We start from the raw sequence: 22,702 nt of genomic DNA, 5'->3' as shown, positions 1-22,702 counted from the left end.
TATTACAGTGAAAGCTGGCATCTGCACTCGAAATAATCCTTATGTGATATATTTCGAATGTTTCCTTCTTAATTTAATTTTTGCTACAAGGAGGGCTTGCGACAACACCAATCGTGAAAGCTAGTTATAATATAAAATCTACTTTTATCATTAAGAGACGCAGATATATGTTTCTATTATCGCGATCATAATGTTCCGTGGCAATGACATACCTTTCCTCCTAATCCAAAACATATTTCTGCAGACAAAAGCAGTGATCTGCCCCAGGATCTCTAGACAAATATTCATGCATGCATACTTTAGCGCACTGCTTATTCCTCAGGTATTTCTCGGGTCCTGCAGTAAACCTATAATAAAACCCTTTTTAAAAAACCTGTAACAAATTATCAGCAGAGGTTAAACCTTCATTATCGAATTATGTATCGGATATAGCTGTAACGGAATTCTTGTGAATATATTGTAACTGTACTCAAAGCTTAAACTGAAACCACAAAATTGAAGCGTATATTATAAATTTCAAGTTTTCTATTTAAGATAATTACGATTGTTATTATAAATATATCCAGTAATTGCGGTGTTTGTATATTAATTGCTGCAAATTCGTCCTGCTATATACCGTGGATTCACGTGAAGCCAAAACTGAATGCACGCAATTGAAGAGCAACAAATTAAATAGCGCCCGTCAAAGCTCAGATGTGTAAGTAATTTATGTAGTCACTACTTAATTAACATAGTCGCAACAAGAGATGCTAGCTGTGGCCCTTCCCTTTGAGCCACAAGTCAATGGGAGATGCCTTTGTCGAGCTGTGGGCATAAATATGCTGCTGCTTCTGCTGCTGCTGATAATACTAATAATATTTATAATTATAATAATATTAATAGCGCGTGCTACTCAACCCTGGCAATCAAGAAAGTAACAAAAAGAGTGCGGACAAGCTCGCACTGTTGTATTAGTTATTGTAAACATTGCTAGAAATAAATTTCCCTGATAACGTGCATTCACTTAAGCCAGAATGCGAAACACGCGATAGAAACGCTATACATTCAAAACGCACGTATAAACGAACGTGTGTAGCTGATGTAGTCATTGGATTAATACGCCGAATACTCGGCCGCTGTTATGACTCACTGGCGCCATGTTTGCGCGGGTCAGTCGCCCGCCGGTCGACCACCCCACCGCTTGTCGACGGAAACGAAAGGAGGCCGACACGACGCCGAGGCGGCCACTGATTGACAGCGGCTTTTGAGCGGCGTTGAGTGTTGTTGCCCCAAAAGGGATTAAGGAGCCGCCGGGGGGCCTAAGCAACTGAACGCGTGTGCGCGTGAAAGCGCAGACGGCGACGACCGGACAATGGGACCCAGTGGCGGCGGCAGCACAGCGAAGAAGGCAGTGGCAATGGTCAAGCCATTAACCCTTCCCGGAGTGATTCCACGAACCTTGTTAATCTGTGCTGTTAGGCCCCCTGGCAACGCAGCGCGCGGCAGACACCAAAAGGATACGCGGCGCCCGCGCGTCTTCCGTTCTTCCCCTCTACTACAGGCTCCTGACGAGTGGCAAGGGTGTGTGTGTGTGTGCGTGTGCTGTGCATCTGCCGACATACCTGAAAGGCGTGTCCCTACCCGAGGGCGGTGCTTCACAGCGAGGAACGTACACATCACCATTGGTCCGCATTGTTTTGTATGGGGATCCCTAACCTAGGGAACTAGGGATCGGGGGTCAACAAAAAGGGCGTGCTGCGGCCCGCCAGGATCTGTCTTCTGTCTTCATCTCGACAACTCACTGTAAAAATGTAAATAAACCCGTTGAGTTTGCTCTAAGCTCTCCCCTAGTCCTGGCTCGACGAAGCGACGGCGACCGGCCCCGCTACCAGCAGACTGCGGTCGCTACAACTCGCAACAACTGGTGGCAGCGGTGGGATCTGAGCCTAGAGGACGGAGAATGATCAACACGCCGAGATCACGGAGACTGACAGCTGTGAACTGGTGAGTGCTGGCTTTGGTTTTTTTGGTTGCCAGGCTGATAAGATAGAAGTACAATCTTTTCGCTGGTAGAGGCTACCACAGGAACAGTTTTTTCCGGAACTTCTGGGTAGAGAGTGAGCCGCACCACACTAGTTCTCTGTCATGAATTGGAAGCGTTTGTTGAAGAATCAGCTGCTGATTCTGGGGGAGGAGCTAGGAGCAGAAATAGATTCGGGGATGAAGAAAGACGCAATTGTTCACGCTATCGAGGGCTTGAATCTGAGCAGTGAAGACATTACAGAAACATGGAATGAGATTCAAAAGCAACAGGAACAGGAGCGCAAGCAAAAGCGGGAGCAACAGGAGTGCCAGCTAAAGCAACAGGAGTGCCAGCTAAAGCAAAAAGAACTGGAAGTAGAACAGCTGCGCCTGGAAGTGGAAGTGAGGAAGATGGCTGAGGTTCAAGGAGTAGAGGTAGCAGGAAGACAAAATCTTTGTGATTTATCTAAGCTAATGCAACCCTTCAAAGTAGGGCAAAATGTGGGCCTTTTTCTTGTGAACTTCGAGAGAACCTGTGAAAAAGCGAAGCTTGGCCGTAGCACATGGGCTCGAAATTTGTTAAGTTTGCTGCCATGTGAAGCAGCGGATGTGATCGCGCGGCTTCCGGTGGAGGATGCGGACAATTACGACAAAGTGAAGGATAGCCTTCTAAAGAGGTTCTGACTTTCGTCAGATGCGTTCCGGCAGCGGTTTCGCAATCTGATAAAGAAGCGGGGCAGCACGTATTCTGAGTTTGCCTATGAGTTGAAAGTCAACTTAGTAGAATGGATGAAGGGAGCCAGCGCTTTTGGGAACTTCGAAAAGGCTCTTGAAGTAGTGGCTCTCGAACAGTTCTTTTCTAGGCTTTCCGAGCCAATGAAGCTCTGGATCCAAGATAGGGCCGGAGTAGTAACAGTGCAGGCAGCTGCCGACTTGGCTGATGAGTACGCGTCACGCCAGGGAGAAAGGGACGAGGTTCCTTCAGCAAAAGCGGGAGATAGAGGAAAACCTTGGACGGTTAAGCAGGGGGCTGGCGCAGGTATGACGGCACAGAAAAAGGAGGACTTCGCTGAAAGTAGTCAAGGATCGCAAAACAAACAGGAGGGAAAGGCTTCGGAGACTTCTTCCAAAAAGAGTCCTTTTGACGCTAGGCAACCACCTACCTGCTACAAATGCAAGGAGGTCGGTCACATTGCCATAGGCTGTCGTAGGCCCCGGCCAGCCCTTTCGTATACTTGTGACTCTGCTACTAGCGAGGAGCTACTTAGTCCATACCTTTTTAACCTAACAGTGAACGGAAAGTCATGCCGAGTCTTACGAGACAGTGGGGCAACCATTGATCTGGTGCACCCGGACTATGTGGCACAAGCAGATTACCACGGCAAGTGCGCATGGATTAAACCGGTTTTGCAAGAGGGAAGCATTTGTCTCCCGGTAGCTCGAGTAGTCATCACTGGGCCGTTCGGAGAAGTAGAGACGGAAGCGGCGGTGTCAGACAAGCTGCCCTCGCAGTACTCCTACTTGTTCTCGAATCAGACCGACCATCTGCTTAGAGAACAAGGGAAAAGTTTTCAGGAGGGAACAGTCCAAGCCTTGACTAGAGCTACAGCACGCACGCCAGCAGCCGAACTAGAGCGGAAAGAACCGAGTTTCACCGGAAGTACAGCAACACCAGCTGGAGTCAGCACAGCGGAGTCTACTATCCCGTCGCCTACTGAAAAAAAGAGAGAGGGTCAGAGGAGGAGACTCGCGCTGATATAGCTGAAGGGGAATCGGAAGAGGGGCTGCTCGTGTTGCCTGTATCCAAATCACTAGGCAATGTACAGGGGAAGGTGACAGGAGACGAGCTCATCGAGCAGCAGAAAAGCGATCCCAGCCTTAAGGAGATTTGGAACACCGTCAGGGAAGGGGTGGCGAGGAAGAATGTCAGTTTTCCCGTCAAAAACAGCATCTTGTACCGCCACTACCAGGATGCAAAAGGTCGCACGTTTGACCAGATTGTAGTTCCGACTAAGTATCGGCATTACATTGTTGATCTCTGTCACGGAGTTGGTCGGTTGGGGCATTTAGGAGCTCGGAAGAGCAAAGATAGGCTCCTAACGGAGTTTTATTGGCCAGGATGCTTCACCGAGGTTGAGAACCACGAACGAGCGTGTGAAACCTGTCAGAGAGTGGGAAAACCGCACGAGAAGGGAAAGGCGCCACTTGAGCTCCTTCCGCTCATTTCAGGGCCCTTTCGCCGGCTGGTAATAGACGTTGTGGGACCACTCTCAGCGACAAAATCAGGCTACCGGTATTTGCTTACCGCTGTTTGTCCACCAGCCAAATTTCCAGAGGCGATCCCAATGAAGGAGCAGAGCTCGGTAGAAGTAGTCAACGCACTACTGTGTATTTTTTCTAGAGTGGCCTTACCTAAGGAGATACAGTGCTACCAGGGTTCAGTGTTCAGCAGCGTTCTGACTGCGGGCTTCCTGGAGAAGTGCGGGATAAGGCTGATGAACCGAGTTCTGCAGGGGGCCGAAGAATACGCTGTTCCCTACTTAGTCGACCTTGCTATGTACTACAATACATGGGAAGACCACCTGTACCACCTTAGCGATGTCCTTAGACGTTTGACACACGCTGGACTGACAGCGAAGCCGGCTAACTGCCAGCTAGCTCGCGCCGAAGTACGGAACCTAGGGCACGTGGTAAGGCAGGGCAGGAGGCGACCTGACGAGTTGAAAGTAGAGGCGGTTAGCGAATTCCCGCAACCATAAATGGAGGGTGCTTCCCAAGGCCTCAAAACGGCTCTTGTTAGCTAGCCCGTACGGCATGCACCGAACTATGATCGTCCCTTTACTGTGCAATGCGATGCCCGCAACAGAGGCCTAGGAGTAGTACTCTGCCAGGAGGATGAGAACGGGAACGAGAACCCTGTGCTGTACGCCAGCAGAAAACTCTCGGTTCGCGAGGAGGCCTACAGTGCGTCAGAAAAAGAACGTACCTGCAATGTGTGGGCCACCCAAAAATTGGCCTGCTACCTCTATGGAACTTCTTTTGTCTTCGTCACTGACCACAGCCCACTGACGTGGCTGTCGCAAATGTCGGGAAAGAATCCGCGACTACTACGCTGGAGCATTGCGCTTCAGGAGCTTAACTTCACTGTGAAGTATAAGAAGGGTTCCACCAACGCCAATGTTGACACATTGAGCAGAGCCTTTTAGCTTTTTCGCTTTTGCTTTATTTTGTTTTCAGTTGGGGAACGTTTTTCAGTAGTGATTTTGAGTAGTGTTTTAAGTAATTCAGTCTAAGTTTTTAGCTGTGAGCAAGAGTATTAGTGTGGTTGCCATATGTAAAAAAAAAGCGTAGGTGCATTGTAGCACCTTTGAAAGAGCAACCTGGTTGCCGAAAACTCATTGCCGGCGCTTGCTGGTTCGGGGAGGTTGGTCTTTGTGGTTTCAATGGTGCTGGAAGAATGCTGCTACTGTGATCTCTCCCGTCGAGCAGCTGATACTACACGACGTCCGAGATCTTCCCGTCGGCGGAGGAGCTGTTATGACTCACTGGCGCCATGTTTGCGCGGGTCAGTCGCCCGCCGGTCGACCACCCCACCGCTTGTCGACGGAAACGAAAGGAGGCCGGCACGACGCCGAGGCGGCCACTGATTGACAGCGGCTTTTGAGCGGCGTTGAGTGTTGTTGCCCCAAAAGGGATTAAGGAGCCGCCGGGGGGCCTAAGCAACTGAACGCGTGTGCGCGTGAAAGCCCAGACGGTGACGACCGGACAATGGGACCCAGTGGCGGCGGCAGCACAGCGAAGAAGGCAGTGGCAATGGTCAAGCCATTAACCCTTCCCGGAGTGATTCCACGAACCTTGTTAATCTGTGCTGTTAGGCTCCCTGGCAACGCAGCGCGCGGCAGACACCAAAAGGATACGCGGCGCCCGCGCGTCTTCCGTTCTTCCCCTCTACTACAGGCTCCTGACGAGTGGCAAGGGTGTGTGTGTGTGTGTGCGTGTGCTGTGCATCTGCCGACATACCTGAAAGGCGTGTCCCTACCCGAGGGCGGTGCTTAACAGCGAGGAACGTACACATCACCATTGGTCCGCATTGTTTTGTATGGGGATCCCTAACCTAGGGAACTAGGGATCGGGGGTCAACAAAAAGGGCGTGCTGCGGCCCGCCAGGATCTGTCTTCTGTCTTCATCTCGACAACTCACTGTAAAAATGTAAATAAACCCGTTGAGTTTGCTCTAAGCTCTCCCCTAGTCCTGGCTCGACGAAGCGACGGCGACCGGCCCCGCTACCAGCAGACTGCGGTCGCTACAACTCGCAACACCGCCCATGGCATGTATATTTCAACACGCAAAACGGACAATCGGAATGTAATAAATAAAAAGTGCAAAAAAGTGCACGCGTATTCAATTAAATTTGTAAGGACGGCGCGATTCCATTCAGCCGTCTGTTTCGATAAGAAAAAATTTACTGTGGTAAAAGCGGCCTATGAAACACCGTACACCATAGCATACCTGTGCACGCGAAAGAAACGCCCCTTTTTAGCGGTGAGAGGTAGGGAGGCGCGGTTCCCGTTGTCCACTCCGGGTGGCTCTCGTATTTTCGCAATCTAGGTTCACTTTGTGGGCATCCTATATCATTAATTCTTGCCATTAAGGAATAAAATATAATAGAATAACGCGCCGTCGTCATTCTCACTGCTCTCGCGCAGCACCGAACTGCCTCGCCGAGAGACAGCCCACAGCGGGTTCGAGAGCGAGCCACGACTCTCACCGCACGTGTACGTTGTCAGTCACTTCACTGGGAAGCGATACCTCTCATAGTACAGGGGTTTATTACGCGGACAACCACCATACAAACACTACCCGGCACTACGCACCTAGCCCATGGGGCATGCACCAGTCAGCGTGTGTCCAGCCTGCAGTCGGGCAGCAGTTAGCGTCCGCCGGCGTTGGCCGGCCGCAACGCTCGCTGACGTAGGGGTAGGGGGCTCTCTGTGGCCGCTACACATTTCAAGCCGCTGGTCTCCACCGGGCGGCATCGGCGCACGTCCGCCGACCTTATACCCCTGCTACAGTAGCGTCCGAATGTCATTTGAACAAATGTCATTTGACTCAAATGCCAAGTTGTGCTGCTACACTAGGTCTTCAAATGCCATTCGGCTCAAATGACATTCGAGCCAAATGATCACCGAGAAATGCATTTGGGATTTCAAATGCCATTTCTAGCACTCTCGCACGCAGCGTCTTTTATCGGCAATAAAAAATATAATTCTTTCGCATGTAAAACAAATAAAATATTTCTGTTTGTGGAAGTTTGTTCACTGTTAATTTACTTAAAATATGAAATCAGCATATTTATTTTCGTACTCTCGGAACCAGTGGGTCAGTAGCAAAAAAAAAAAAAAACTACGCAAACAGCCACCACATTAGAGCCAAACTGGTTTATCTTCTAATTTGATATCATTTTACTGCCTTAGATTGCACCTAAATTTGATTGTTGTATTATTGTACGAAAACGGAACGGGGCAACAATGGCGCCAGTACAGCACGGCGAGCAACTGTGAAAGCTTTCAAATGCTATCGCAATTGTAGTGTAGCACGGCGGATTCCGAATGGCATTCGAGGCGCCCCGTTTGAGTCAAATGACACTTGGTTCAAATGACATTCGGACCCTAGTGTAGCCGGAGTACTAGACTGAGCAAGCCGCCACATCGCGGACGCGGCGGGAACCCACCAAGGAGTGGAATATGCCCGCGGAGACTCGCCGGACATCCTAGATAAACGCAGTGACGCAAATCAAGGCATGCGCAGATCGACACGGTGGTGCTGTGACCCACGGAAGTGGGAAACAATGGCCAATGCAAGAAACGGCCAAAAGTGGCCGAAAGGCATTTACGCACCGTGCGATCGCTGCGCGTCCCAAGGGCGGTCTCTCCGGGGAATCCTCCTGCAAGCATCCGCGTCGCCTCGTAGGGAGCGGAGGGAGGCCCGTGAGGATCGCCCTCGCCACACCATGGAGGATCGCCCTCGCCCCACAACTCAAATCACCTGCGGAAGCAGGGAGCGCGAAGCCAGAGGGTGCATGCAAATCCGACTCCCGGTACGTTAGGCGACCTCACAGAAGTGAGAAAACGGCGGTCGCTCAAGCCCAAGCGAGCGAGCAGCGTGCGAGCACGACGTACCCGTCGGAGACGGCACCCAGTCAGTCTCTCCTGGGTCCGACCGAAGCGCGCGCCCACCGCCGCGAGCCCTAGGGCGAGGCCACTACGTCACGGCCCACGTGGCCCACGGACCGGCGCGCATTGGTCAACCCGTGCCCCTTACAGGGAGAGGGCGCGGGGCTATCCTCTACCCTCGGTGAGAGGGGATCTCGGGCTACGTGCTTGTGTAGTTTGGAGTAGCCTCAATTAAGATCGCCATAACTTGCATATTAAGATGCACGGAGTTATTAAGTAACCTGATAATAAATTTATAATGCAACAACAACGTTATTTATGCTCGCATGTAATACAGCCCCCAAACATTTCGTGTCGCTGCGGTACGGGACAAAAAAACAGCGAAGTTTCATCCCCCTGGTTTTAGGTTCTACCAGGTGCGAGGGCGCTTTTGCAGCGTGAGCTACATACACTGACCGAGGTTGAGCAGTACCGCGTGGCTCCCGGAGAGCCATTCTGCGCATGCGCGAGGAGCAGTTACTACACACGGAGCACAGCTGGCGCACCGGAGGAGCCACCGCCGCGTGCGCCTCGCCGGTCTGCGCATTTCAGAGGAGTGACGTTTTAGCCGCAGCAAACGCACTGGCGCCGGTGCGTCCACAGCTTTGCACCTCCCTTGCGCTGTAGCCAAGTCTGACGCCGCGCCAGAGCCGCTTGATAGCGCCTCTCATTTTGTGCTCATCCGCAGAGGTATCAGTTCGGATGTACATATAGGGGGGCGTTTGCCAGTGGGGTATAGCCAAGGAGAAGAAGATCGAGCGAAATTGCTGCTCAGAGGCGCAGAAGAGCGGAGAAGCTTAACTCATCGTATCCTGAAGTAGTGGCAATTAGCGGTTGAGCGTAGGAAAAATGAGCAGCAGAAGGCTAAACGTGCTGCGGGGACACCGGACCAAAGGGAGGAACGTCTCGCAAAGCGGTGTCGCTAGGAGGCTGAGCGGGGCTAATCCTAGGCAAACAGGAAAGCTAAGAATAACCAGCTAAGCGTTTGCTCACGCTACGTATATTATGGCATAGCCGAGCTAAGCCACTGCTAATATTTTGGACGAGGCGTAGTCGACACGTGTGGAAGTGACCGGTGCGGTCGCTGCTTGGAATATTGCTGCTGGCGCTGCGATTGTCGACAGCAGAGAAAAAAGCGGGCCTTGGCGTTTGGGGTGTTGCGGGCTGTTGAGAGCCGCTTCGCTTCCTCCGCGCTGTCGTCTGCTAGTTGCTGCGTACGTGGGGTTGCGCCGCCGAGCCAGACCAACCGGTGACGTCGTGTTACGTCATATATCCGTCCGCCTCCCCTAGCCTTGTCGTCCGTCGGGTGAATCCCGCTTTATTATCGTCATGATCCTCCCTACGGGTTGCTTCCCTTTCTTTGCGTTATTATGACTTAATGGACAAACATTCCTACTGAGAGCGTCGGCTTGGTTTTGGAAAGAAAAAAATACGCGTGCCGGAACGTGTAGCTCTCAGCACATGTGTCTCGTTCTTTGTAGTAGCAGCCACCGTTAGTTCTAGAAGGGCCAATGGAAGATTTCGCTAATTCGCCTGGTTAGCCCTATGTGTAATCTTTAGGCTTAGTACTGTGTTTTACTTTATACGCACAAAATAGCCCTGTGCGCATCGAGTGGCCCAATTGTGCACAGGGGTGTAGCCAGATATTTTGTTCGGAGGGATGGGGCTGAGATTTCACCTCGACCTCCGCAATATTATTTGTCGAGATATTAAAATGTTATTAACAAATACCAGACTATTAACGGATGATATACGTTATTATTAAATGAAATGTAAACACTATTAACTGAAAATACATGACTATTACTGTCAAAAACATCGAAAATAGAATATTTCATAAAACGTTCTGGATTTTTTGAGGATTGTGGCATAATTGGTATTGCTGCTTGCAGTTTTCTATTTTGTTTACGAAAGAACAAATAGCACTTAAAGAAATATAAAAAGGTAAAACGAACATAAGCATATATGCTTGACGAACACGGACGTAAAAACATGGGAGTAAAGAACGAATTCATCTAAAACGAACAAAGCAGGAAACGGCCATTATAAACGTGAAAAGCAGAAAACAAACAACTTGTGGGTAATCGTTTTATTTTATTCTCGCTTTGTCATACAACAACCTTTTTTTTACATTTTTGCAGACATGTGACGGTTAGGCCCAAATCTTAACAACAGTGTTTGTTATGCCAATATAATGCGTGGGAGTAGGTTGTACTGCGCATAATGCCCGTTCTACATGGGGCCAATTTGCTGGCAAAGTCCCTGCACTGGCGCCGCCTGTGCTGCAAAACGACAAGTTTCTGTAGCTGTGGCACTAGGTCCTTGTACCACACGAACGGCGCCGCAGCAGCAAACTCGAAGTAAATTCCCAACATGTATATAGAAGGTGAGGCGAAGTCCGCAGTCGTTAGCTCACTGGTTTCTAACTGAGGCCGTACTTGCATGGAGGTACTGCCGCAGCCAAGCCTGCGGTTTTGCGCGCTTTTGCCCGCGAATCTTTGCCCGCCCTTAAAACGCATTACGTCTATGGCAGGAACGGCATGGTTTGTTAGAGGTTGTCCTTTCGAGAGTGAATTAAAACAAGTATATATTTAGAGTAGCTGGACCAATCCATAGAGGTCACAGCCCCGATAGGAAAGGAATGAATAAGAGGTTAAAAGCAGATGAACTTTTCCGAAAATAAAAAAATAACACGCCGAGTTTTTCCAAACCACTCTATTAGTCTCAAATGTGTAATTTCTTTTGGACATCGAAGCCACATTGATATCCTAGCATCACAACGGAGACAAATCACGTTCCCCACAGGCTTGTTACCGTAATTGTCGTCTCCCTGCAGCTGCTGCTTCTTTGTATATACTTGGCCGTAGGTATCGGTAGCGTGCGCTGATAGGTAAGTAGCAGAAACTGCCTTTTGCAGCGATTTATAGGTCACTGGTTCAATGTGACCAACTTACCTGAGTTATCTTCAGCAGTCACATATGAATGCAACTGTTCACTACTGACATATCACTTTTTAAAGCAAATGTTCTGCATACAGCTGTCGCAGTAGAAAAACCCGTTAAAAAAATACGAAGCCGTGTGCAGACTGGTACCTAGGCTGACAATCTCGCTTCGTACATCCTTAAAAGCAGTGTCGTTGGCTTTTTACGGGTCACTTTCTCTTTGAATCAGTCTCTGCTGGCACTGCCGAAACGAACCGCAGGCACCGGTCACCAAAAATAGCCGAACAGACGAAAGAGCGACACTTTATGCAACGAGTAAAGCGAAGGCCCTATGTTTACTTTGCTCTCGAACACCTGGAACCGTCACCGAACTTGCATCAGAGGCTTCCGCGGTGAAGAAACCCTCAACACGTGTTGAAGGCAGCCCGTACTATAATGTGGCCCAATCTTATCGAAGCCTGTTCATGCGATGGGAGCATCTGCTATTACACGACGCGTGACTATTCAGAACAGTTAGGCAGCCTTCAAAAGAGCTATTCTCTAGGGCGACGCAACCATAAGCGATGAAATGCAGACAGACAAAATAAAGGGCTATAAAGTAAAATAAAAGCCAGGAGGAGTTCAGCAAGAGGGATTTCCCCCTGCAAGTAGAGGCCCACAGGGGTGATGTTTGTCACTTTCGCCCTCTTGTCACTCGCCTCTCTAGTAGACTTCGTCGCATTCTTATTCATTGTGGCAAGTCCAACCATTGGTTGCGCATCACCGCAGCCTTCCGGAAACCGACATGGGGTGAACCCTTGATCGTTGTTCCTCTTATACTACTGCGAAAAAACAGAATCCTAACATGTGTTTTTTCAATGCTTTAAAGTAATGGGCGTTTTGTGGGGTAGACACTGGCGCAGGACAACCGCTGCCTGGCTAGTGGCGAAACGACATATATGTATAACTTTCGTGGACCAGTCGAACCTCTGCGCGTTACATATTTATTTATTTATTTATTTCAGGTACTCTCATGGCCCAGAGGGCATTAATGAGGGGAGTGGTACATCTGGGTGGTCGAATTGTACAGACATTGTGAACAAATGAAACAATACACAAACACTAAACCAATAAGTATGCAGCAGTGCGCAGGTATATGCAAAGTCATTACACAAATCAATACAGGTATTGCCTCTAGCATATAAAACTAACAAAACTAACATCGACTATTGCATGCCAACAAAAATATTAAATTGAAAGAAAAATAAACACTGGCAAAAAAGGCCACAAACCAGACAGAAGTGAAGTAATCAGACACTTTTTTTCTAAACTGGTCAATGTTGTCAGTAAGCATTAGGGCTGGTGGCAAGCGATTCCACTCCGCTGTAGTTCTAGGAATAAACGAATTTGCATATGATACAGTGCGGCATTTCGGGATACCAACTTTGCAAGAATGATCTATGCGCAACAAATTATGAGTGGGGGGTGAGATAAGAGCATTTTTAAGGGTGGCGTTTAGTTTATAGATTTTAAAGAAGAGGCACATGCGCAATATCTTTCTGCGCAGTGTGAGTGGTTCGAGAGATAGAGTTGTTTTCATTGGCGTTACGCTTGATAAACAGCCGTAGTCATGAAGGATGAAACGCGATGCACGGTCTGGATTGCTTCAAGGGCATTTATTAGTGATTTATTGCTTGGATCCCACGCTGAAGACGCGTATTCGAGTTTTGACCGAACAAGTGACTTATACAATAGTAGTTTAACCGAAGCGGGGGCTAAGAAAAAATGTCGCTTAATAAAACCAAGCATTCGGTTATCATTCAAAATAATAGAAGAGACGTGCATATTCCAACTAAGGTCTGCTGTTAAGATAACCCCGAGGTATTTATAAGACGACACTGGTAGCAATTGGGAGCTGCTTATACTGTAAGAGGAAGGGTGTAAGTCACGTTGACGTGAGAACCGCATTACTTTACATTTATTAATATTAAGTGTCATATGCCATGTCGAGCACCAATTATCGATAGCATCAAGATCCTGTTGAAGCAAAGAAACATCGTTAGTATTTTTTTATTTCGCGGTAAATAACACAGTCGTCGGCAAAAAGTTTCACAAAAGAGGTCAGATTGTTGGGCAGATCATTAATATATATAAGAAAAAGCAACGGTCCCAAAACTGAACCTTGTGTAACGCCTGAAGTGACAGGAAGAGCGGAAGAGTTAAATCCATTAACATGAACAAATTGAGATCGATCTGTCAGAAAACCTTTAATCCCCTTAACAACATTAGGGTCTATATTCAGGTGGCTTAGTTTGTGAAGAAGCAGGCTGTGGGGAACTTTATCAAACGCCTTACAAAAATCTATAAATATGCAATCAGCCACGGAACCGTTATCAAGTACAGAATGAAGGTCGTTTGTGAAGGCTACCAACTGCGTTTCACACGAAAATAATTTTCTAAAGCCGTGTTGCTCAGGTGTAAAAAATGAGGATGATTCAAGATAACTTGCCAAGTGAGAAGCGATGACGTGTTCAATTATTTTACAAGAAATACTCGTTAACGATATGGGGCGATAGTTCGAAGCGGAATGTTTGTCCCCAGATTTATGGAGTGGAATCACTTTTCCTATTCTCCCGTCATCTGGAATCTCCCCAGATTGAACAGACTGATTATATATTTTGGACAATATAATGGCGGAATAAACTATGGTGTTTCTAAGCACTTTTGTATTAGTATCATCAGGACCACAACTGGAAGACAATTTTAGGCTCTCAATTATGCGTACAATGCCATCAAAATCAAAATTAATAGGATCCATGCGGAAATCAATGTGAGTGTGACAAGCAGGAAGTGACGGGTTAGTACAACTCGAAAATGTTTTTGCAAACGTGTCATTCAGAACGACGGCGCAATCAGCGTTGCTGATTCGGTTTGACTGCAAATCAACAAGAGAAATTGTTGAATCCTCGGTGTCGTTAATCGTACTCCAGAATTTTTTAGGATTTTTAGAAAACAGTTCGGGTAGTGTAACATTCATGAACTTGTGTTTTGATTCCTTTAAAGCTTTCTTATAAGTACGTACAACATCCTTTAGTGCTGACCAGTGCTCCAATTTACCAGAGCGCTTTGCTCTGATGAAGAAACGTCGTTTTTTGTTAGCAAGGCGTTTTAATGCACGGCTGAACCATGGAAACTGGCGGTTAGTGGTAATGATCTTTTGTGGAATATGTTGTTTAATTAAATTGTGAATGGTACTTTTAAAAAGGTGCCAGTTTTCAGTAACCGATCGCTCATCGAAACCTACAAGAAATTCATCCAGAAAAGTCTTCAGACCATCATTAATGGCGGAAAAGTTAGCCTTTCAATAATCGTGAATAACCTTAGAATTATTACGGGACAAACGAGTTGGAAAATTCAAGATCATGTGTATTACGGAGTGATCGCTTATTTTCGGTAAGTAGCTAATGTTGGTGAAGAGATCGGGAGCTGTTGTTAACAATAAATCAAGTATGTTAGACTTGGAATCCGTTATTCTTGTTGGCTGATCGATAACCTGAGTTAAGGAAAAGGTTGAGCGGCGTGCCACAAAATTTGATGATTCGCATGTTTCTTCACTTGAAATAGCGGGTGACTTCCAGTTAACATCGGGAAAATTAAAGTCACCAAAAAGAAATATCTGCTGATTAGGAAACTTTGTGTGAATGGTGTTAAGGGTGTCGTGAAGATCATTACAAAAACCTAGTGGCGTAGACGGCGGGCGATAACATACACAGATTAGAAACTTGGTAAAGTTAACAGATACCTGAACGCAAGTGAATTCAAGATTTGTAGCGATATTGACTCATGAACATTCTAAATTGTGGTTCACAGCAACTAAGACACCATTGCCACGCTTTGAGGAGCGATCGCATCGGAATAGATTTTAGCACGTTTGAGCAGAAAAAATTTCACTGTCACGTACAGATTCATTCAACCAAGTCTCAGTTAATACAATAATGTCAGCGGCAGTAGTGTCAGCAGCACAAGAAATAGAATCGTGATTACGAACTACACCTCGTATGTTAGTGAAAAGAACTGAAATGTTACTTGGCGTCCGCGGCGAGTTATGTGGACGGACGGCGAGCTATTATGGGGAAGCATGTGGAAAAAGCGTTGAATGCTCAGCTTCGGGGGCACTACGATATCCATTTTTAGGGGCGAAGCTCCTTAAGGCGTGGGTCTGTCCATCCTGGACGTATGTATGTACCCACCTCTAGTTTAGTTCTTGGATTGTTTACTAGATGGCGTGGCTACCTCTAGTTTAGTTCTTGGATTGTTTACTAGATGGCGGTACTTGTATATGATGAAAAGATGCGCTTGGATTGTTTACTAGATGGCGTGGCTACCTCAAGTTTAGTTCTTGGATTGTTTACTAGATTGCGGGGAGCGTTGTAATAAAATCCGTTCGCTGTTGGCGCGCGCTCGGAGTCGCCCGATGGATAAGGCTGCAGATGTGCGAGCCCGCGAGGCAGAAGCGCTCCGTGAAGCTGCGCGACGCCGCCGCCAAGATCCTGCCGTACGAGAGCGGGAGGCCGAAACGTGTCGTCTGGCTGCGCGACGACGCCGCCAAGATCCCAGCGTTCGAGAACGAGAGGCCCAAGCGTCACGGCAACGGCGCGAGGACCCTGCCGTACGCGAAGCGGCACGGCTGCGGTGCGAAGAGGATCTTCAAAACGTCAGAGAACGGGAAGCGGCGAGAAAGCGCGCGTATCGGCAGGCAGACCCCGACGCAGTGAGAGCTCGTGAGGCGTCTGCAAAACGCATCAGGCGAGCTCAGCCCCAAGGTGCCGACGCGCGGTTTAAGCGAGACTTTCTAGACGTTACGTTCGGACACAGATGTAGTGGGCGAACTTTCACTGAAGAGTCACGGTTTTACCGATGATTTCCCCTCAGGAGCTTCGCCCACTCATCATCATTCACCCCGTGAATAGGCTGTGAATTTTTTTTCCTTTACTTCACGGGTTACTTCGCAATACTCGTAACACTTATCGTTTAAGATGAGTTTATTATAGCGGAGCTTGAACTTTTCATCCGGCGCTGAGCGTTTCGCAAACTCGACTAGCATTTTACGCGCATGTCGGGTAGCTGGCGAGAAGTCTTCACTGATTGCGATGTCTGATTCTTTAAGTTTGGTTTTCGCGCACAGAACCTTTTCTTTTGTTTTGTAGTTTGCAAACTTAACTATGATTGGTCGTGCTTGGTCGCGATGCGGTGTGCCATATATCCATGCGCCTCCTCCATGTGACATACTCAGCAGCGACAGCCCACTGAAGGTTGCTGTTTAAAATCCGCACCCCGTGTGGGCATTTGCAAGCATCATCTCAGTGAGGTAGATTTGATTTGCACTAGGATAACGAATACACTACAACAAAATAATGACACACCGACAACGGCGCGCCCGGACAAGCCAATGCCTTATTGACCGAAAATCGCCCAGAAGCAACAACCAACTTAGTGATGTATCGTCAACCCGAAGCATCCGGGACACGCCTCGGCCTACTTTCATCTGGATGTACTAGACGCCCCACGTACATACATTAATTGATGGCAAAAAGTCTGTGAGACTGGCAAACACAGACGCTGATTACACTGAGGTCAATTACTGTAAACAAGACAACCCGTAAATGAATTACCGCGCCGAGAGTAGATGCAAATACCCACAACACGAAGGCATCTTTCAAGGCCAGATTGAGCGTGTACATTCGGCTACAAACTTAAGACGAATGGCGGAGAGCGTGGCCTGGACTGCCGCCAGACCCACAAAACGATGGTCACCAGCAATAGCGAAAAGACTGACTTTATAAGTCAGTTTAATGAGGCAACAAGAAGAAATAACATGCAGAGAATTGGGAGCAACAAAAAAATAATGGTGAGACACCCTAGCCTAGAGACAAGGTAATTCCAACCTAGCTCATGCTGTTTTATCACTTCCGCTGTGCAATTATTTTCCGTCATATCGCGCTTTGAATACAGGTTTTGTGTACATTAGGATGCACGCCTAGGATTAGTTTTGTGCTATTTATAGCCCCGTAAAATGGTGGGTCTACAAATTCACTTATGGTACTTGTGGCAGCGATGCTTGGGGGAAAATAAATTGCACACTTGTGGTGGTGTAAACCTTGTGAGCCAGCTGCAACCCAAGGCTTTAAAGGAGCCATGAAGACAAAATACAAGTTTGTTTTATTGGAAAGATTTCGCGTTTTATAGTGCCCCCAGCGCTTGTCCGGAAACAAACTATGCTGTATTCACTGAGAAATTAATCAATTTAAGGTAAAATTTTGCTTCTCCGGCTAAATCGTGTTTCCGTGGTCTGCAATGGCTTCACAGGAACCGACCGTTCTGCAGCCAAGGGTGGCCAAATTCACGCGTCGGCCGTAGAGGGTGGAGACACGTATTCGCTGGCGCCACCAGTTTGGGTGACTCTCTCGCCGCCGAAGCAAATCATTGTATCAAAACCGCGCTAAAATTATCGCCGCAACGCGGTTTAGTGGCGAACTTTGAATCATCTTATCTGTTTAGCCTTGCTGGGTCTCGTGGGAAACGAAACGAACAACGCGTTGAGCACGTTGACCCAATTGCGGCGGAACCGGACCGTTAAAAGGGTGTCTTCACTCTGTACGGCGGCGCTGGCATCATGTTCGCGCGTTTGTTTACTTTACTGAACCTAGATGGCGCCACCATAACGTGGCAAGCCGTTTTGTGCTTTGTTTGTTTTTGATCAAATTTAAACCTATCTTGTCTTTGTTCTTGGAGAAAATAATCGTTTCGTGAAACATAGTGCACGCTCGCAAATATGGTCACGTAAGACACCGCTGCTTGCGTCAATCGGCCAGTGTCGTCTGAGACAACCCCAAAGCCCCGCAGTGATTTTCAGCTAAACAAAGCATAGTGCGCGCAGTACCAACAGCAGTACGCATCAGTAGTTCTATGTTTACATGTGCTTTCGTAACTTCCACTGTTTGTCCCACCATTCTTGTTGCTTTAAAAAGAATGTGCCCTAAATTTAAGCACAAACAGCTCGTTCTGCAAGCTTATAAGCTCAGACTAATTTGCGTTTGCTTTTGGCGGCCTTCGCCAATCGCAGAGTAGGCTGATTGGACATCATAGGTTCTGTTGCGGGAAATGAGCGAATGGGTCGCATGACCATTCCCTTTTTTCCTCATTAGATGGCTTATTTGAGCGAAGTTTACGTTAAACTGGTATCAGTAGGATTTTAACGAGGCCGTCTTTTGAATGAACCAAACTTCTGTTTTGTCTTCATGGCTCCTTTAAAGGTTGGAGAAAACCATGCGTTATTGATCAAAGGATGAAAAAAGCTGCACAACAAATGTCGATGTAGTTTCGTTTTTTCCGGCCTAAATTGCGCGGTTGAAAAACAGTGTACTCCACTTCTACTACGAGCTCGCCCTAATATCTTGCTCGAGAACATTATTAAGGTTGCCTGACATAAAATGTTGATTGCTAACTTGAATTTCAAAGTACTTCATAGATGAAGTTGCTCAATTGGTGGTACCTGATGAGCGTAAACGTAGGGAAATCAACGTAACTGTGTGTTTGTTAAGACAAAGGTGCCTTTTGCACTGTTCTACAAATAGCAAGGCTCCACAAGAATAAAAAAGGCCACCAAAGCTGTAAAACGTGAAAGTGGCGTTTGAATATCGCATGTGAGTTACAGTACTTGCACAGATATTTGAAATGAAGTTGAAAACATACCACTTCTGGAAACGGCACTCCTACAGTTCATAAAAGCTAAATCTCCGTTTTTTACTTCCAGTTTTTAGCGAGGATGCATGTCATCCTGATTGGCGCATTCGCTGTGTTTTAGCGTCCCGCTCTTTATTTTGTTTACAAGATTACCCTGCTAAAAACATTGTTACGAGCTTCCAGTTATTAGTTGAAAAGGTAAAGGGAATTTTTGGGAACAGAAGAATATCTTGGGGCCGAAGCACGTTAGTGGGCCTGTTACACAGCACAAACTCACCAAATGGGGTTTTGTAGAGGAGAAGAAGAGTTAGCAACAACGGCATCACAAGGCCCAGAATCCTGCCACTCTTTCAAACACGGGGCGCAGTAAGAGTAGCCTGAACGCAGGGGTGCACATATGCATGATACACTTAAAAAAAAGACAACTTAAAAAGGCATAATTGCGACAGCAGCTGCCTGGCGCAGATATGCTATGGAGGGCAGATATGCCCAGTTTGTGTTGAAAGAGTAAAGGTATAAACAAAACTAAAGGTGGACATAAATGTCTTCTACTTAAGGGCTTTATTTCGAAAGAATGTGAACATGGCGGTCAACTTAGTTCAAACAAGCAATTTTTTTTAGACTCGGCGAATTTATCAAAGTCGTGCCTGAAATGTCTCTGATCACGTGTTAAACATAAGACTATATGCTTAATTTATACACGCCTGAGTCGCTTTTAAAACCTCCAGATAGCCGAGAAAAAAGTACCTTATGTAGGCACAAAACAAATTGTATCATAAATACGTAAATTAGAGTTGAGAGTGGAGGCTTTTGCAAAAAATATTCTTTTTATATGAAACATGTCAAGTGATCTCATGTGAGCGGTTGTCAATATTTTGGATCCTTTCTTTTAACTATCCTTAAGTGCTTTTGGCAGTGCTCAAACTTTCCTTATATTCGTATTAGTGAGCCTGTGATGGCGCTCGTATAGGCGATTTGAAACATACAGGATGGTTGTGCGCACGAGGCATCAACCGCAGTTTCGGCGGGTAAGATCGTTGAATCATGACCACTTACGCAAACCTCCCTTGGGGATACGAATGTACAGTTACGGTGTTTTACGCTCAACATTTCTGAACGTGTGTCATCTATCGAAGACCGAGATACTTTCACCAGGACTTTAAAAGATCTCAACAAGTAGTCAACAATTAAAAAAAAAACAGGAGTGTTGAGAAGAAATGCAGGGGGTAACATTTGGTAAAGAAGAAAACACCCCTGGCACCCAATACTGGCGCACCTGCGGAAAGAGACACTAAAAGGTGGAAGTGGACCTGCATAGATTATGATGCTGCGAACCTAAATTGACGACTTATGCAACTATCAGTTGTAGAATAAGGCATAAAGTGCCAAAAATGTGGAGGGAGGTGTCGACGCCCCGTACGCTTTCAGGTACTACGGTTTGTGACGGCACAACAGTTGTGAACGGAGAGCTCATTGGAGAAGCATCTATAGATATTTTTATGAGAAATACAGTTCCTAAGTGACTCACCACGTGAAATGAATGCAAATGAACGCCTGCCGTGAGCTCATTTCATTTAAAAAAACAACTACAGCTTTTATACATTGCGATACAGGCTGCTTCCCTCACTATCGAGTCAGCCACCTTCTTTCACTTTCGTTTCGGAAAAGAATTGGTGCGCATTTAGCTAAGTCAATCACCTACAACGGTGAATACCCGGGATTGTACATGCAATATCCCGCCAAGGGGTGGCGAAAGTCCCTTCTTAAGAACCGAAAAAAAGAACAAGATGTACTGTGGTGGTTAAGCGACCCCGACCTTCCGGAGCTTCCAATTTCGCATTCTCCGCGCGCGGATGTTGCTATCGGTAAAGAGTGCCCGCGCCCGATTAGAACCTTTTCGCTCTTGAAAGCTACACTACTTAGAGCGGGTGGTGAGCTGACAGTCCCGACCTTGTGCCCTTCCGTTCGCCTCAAGCCGGTGTTAACAATCTGTAAAGCGTGCGTCGCTCTGCCCTTGTTATGTTTGGGCCAGAGGGAGCGCGTACAACGACGACTACTCGACATGGCTGCAGTGAAGAGTGTTTATTGCACGCTAGGTTTGCGCGAAAAAAGACATTATGAGATGGATGTGATCGCTTGACGAGATGAGGTTAAAGCGCCCGAACAAAGGGCGCCAGCCGGGACGCCGCGCTTGATATATGAAAAAGCATATCTGGCTTCTTGCTTCGCGCGCAGCCGGCTCGATGGGGTATGGGAGGGCGGAATGCGTGGGAACGATGGCTGGTCGAGCATTCAAAAGCATTTCTCATTCTGTCAGTGAAAAATCTTAATTGTGCAAGCCTGCCTACTCGGCCCGAGAAACGCTGTCGAGATCGGCCATGGCTTGGAGAAGTAATAGCTACTGTTGCTAGCGTGAGAACGCTTAGAGAGATCTGGTACCTCGTTCCTACTTTGTTACGCAACGGCTACGTCAAGAAAAAAATGAAAGGGGTACGGCATAAAGAAATGCCTGCTTTATTTACTTATTTCACAGCGAAAAATGCGTCGTTGGTGCTGAATAACAACCTAGAGAGCTAGGGAACCTATGATCTTTCAGTAAAAACAAACTTTAATTCATATTTTAGTGTCCCTTTAAATGGACACTGAAGTGATTTGTAAACAATGCGGGATTACGAGCGCAAACTGTAGTCCGGAGTCCCTGGGCCCTGTTTCGACCACTCTGTGCGCGTTTACGCGAATTATTTAGTAGAAAAATCAATTCGAAAATGCTTTCCTCCTCTCTTTACGCTCGCCCATTTTCTGTGGCGTTTTCGTGTGACGTCAGCAGGAGAGGAGCTGACAATTGGCTGCGCTACTGCACGGCTCGCCCACCTTCCGCGACCGAGTCAGTCGGCCCACCGTTTAGTCCGCCGGCCTCCAACGGGTCGTCGCAATTCGCTCGATCAGTTGAAACTAACCCACAACACGTTTGGGAATGGAAGAATGCGCCTTTATTTACTTCGTTAGTTTGTACACTGTATCTAGCTCCAAGTCAAGGTCGCTTCACACAAGCGCTGCACAAGCGCACATGCGACGCTTCGCTGACTGGTACGCCAGTAGGAAAATATAAGGCCTCTTGAAGGGGGAGAAGAGTGAGCGAAGTCAATATATACTAAGGAAATAAAATCAACTGATATTTTTACCGTACAGCGTAAAACTAGGGTGCGGGAAGCACTTTTTTGCGCTGGGCGAAAAAGCAGAGCGGTCAGCAGCACGACTACGCATCTGCGAACGCTTTCCCGTCTACGGAATGCAATTGCTAGACGTGAGCTATTGTGGAAACTCGGGGTACGCTTACTGCACGATCGCAATACAACAAATAGTCACCTAAGCTGCTTGAAATACTAAAACTATATAAAAGTGTAAACTGATTATACATTACATACCTTATCTTTTCCATCGCCGCCAGCGGCCCCCTGTGGCCTAGTTGTCTGGGGTGCTAAATATGTCATCGTAACTGTTTTGCCAGTCACAAGTTCGAATCGCCGCGGGTACATGCTTTTTTTTATGAGTTAACTTTTTTGTTTTTTGCCGATGTTTTCTATACTGAGTTCACCTTTTTTTTGGGTCGCAACATTCATTGCTCCACGAACTAGTCCACAGAACTCGCGCAGGCTGGCACTGCCGCGCTAGCGAGTTCTCGTTGGCGTGCTGTTGCCATAAGCACCGACTGCTTGCGGGCAGTGGGCACAGGCCAGAATCAACAGACCCTTGACCTGGTGCGAACACGCTTTTTACGATACAGGCATTAGCGAGGCAAGCTCCAAATATGGGGGAAAAGCGCAT

At 47.3% G+C, this 22,702-nt stretch overlaps 1 long non-coding RNA gene across 1 annotated transcript in view; it reads right to left on the bottom strand.

Annotated features, from left to right (window-relative positions):
• LOC144167296 (uncharacterized) overlaps positions 1 to 19,335 on the bottom strand; it is a 63,168-nt gene extending 43,833 nt beyond the window's left edge. The window contains exon 1 of the long non-coding RNA XR_013321929.1: positions 19,155 to 19,335. This is a non-coding gene — a long non-coding RNA (uncharacterized LOC144167296). The remainder of the gene's footprint in view (positions 1 to 19,154) is intronic.
• Between the last annotated feature and the right edge of the window lie 3,367 nt (positions 19,336 to 22,702).

This window comes from Haemaphysalis longicornis, unplaced genomic scaffold (assembly GCF_048455015.1).
Source record: "Haemaphysalis longicornis isolate Haplotype H1 unplaced genomic scaffold, Haemaphysalis longicornis Haplotype H1 scaffold_2, whole genome shotgun sequence".
NCBI classification, from domain to species: domain Eukaryota; kingdom Metazoa; phylum Arthropoda; class Arachnida; order Ixodida; family Ixodidae; genus Haemaphysalis; species Haemaphysalis longicornis.
The sequence above is the reverse complement of the archived record's forward strand: the minus strand, read 5'-3'. Positions and strand labels throughout refer to the sequence as shown.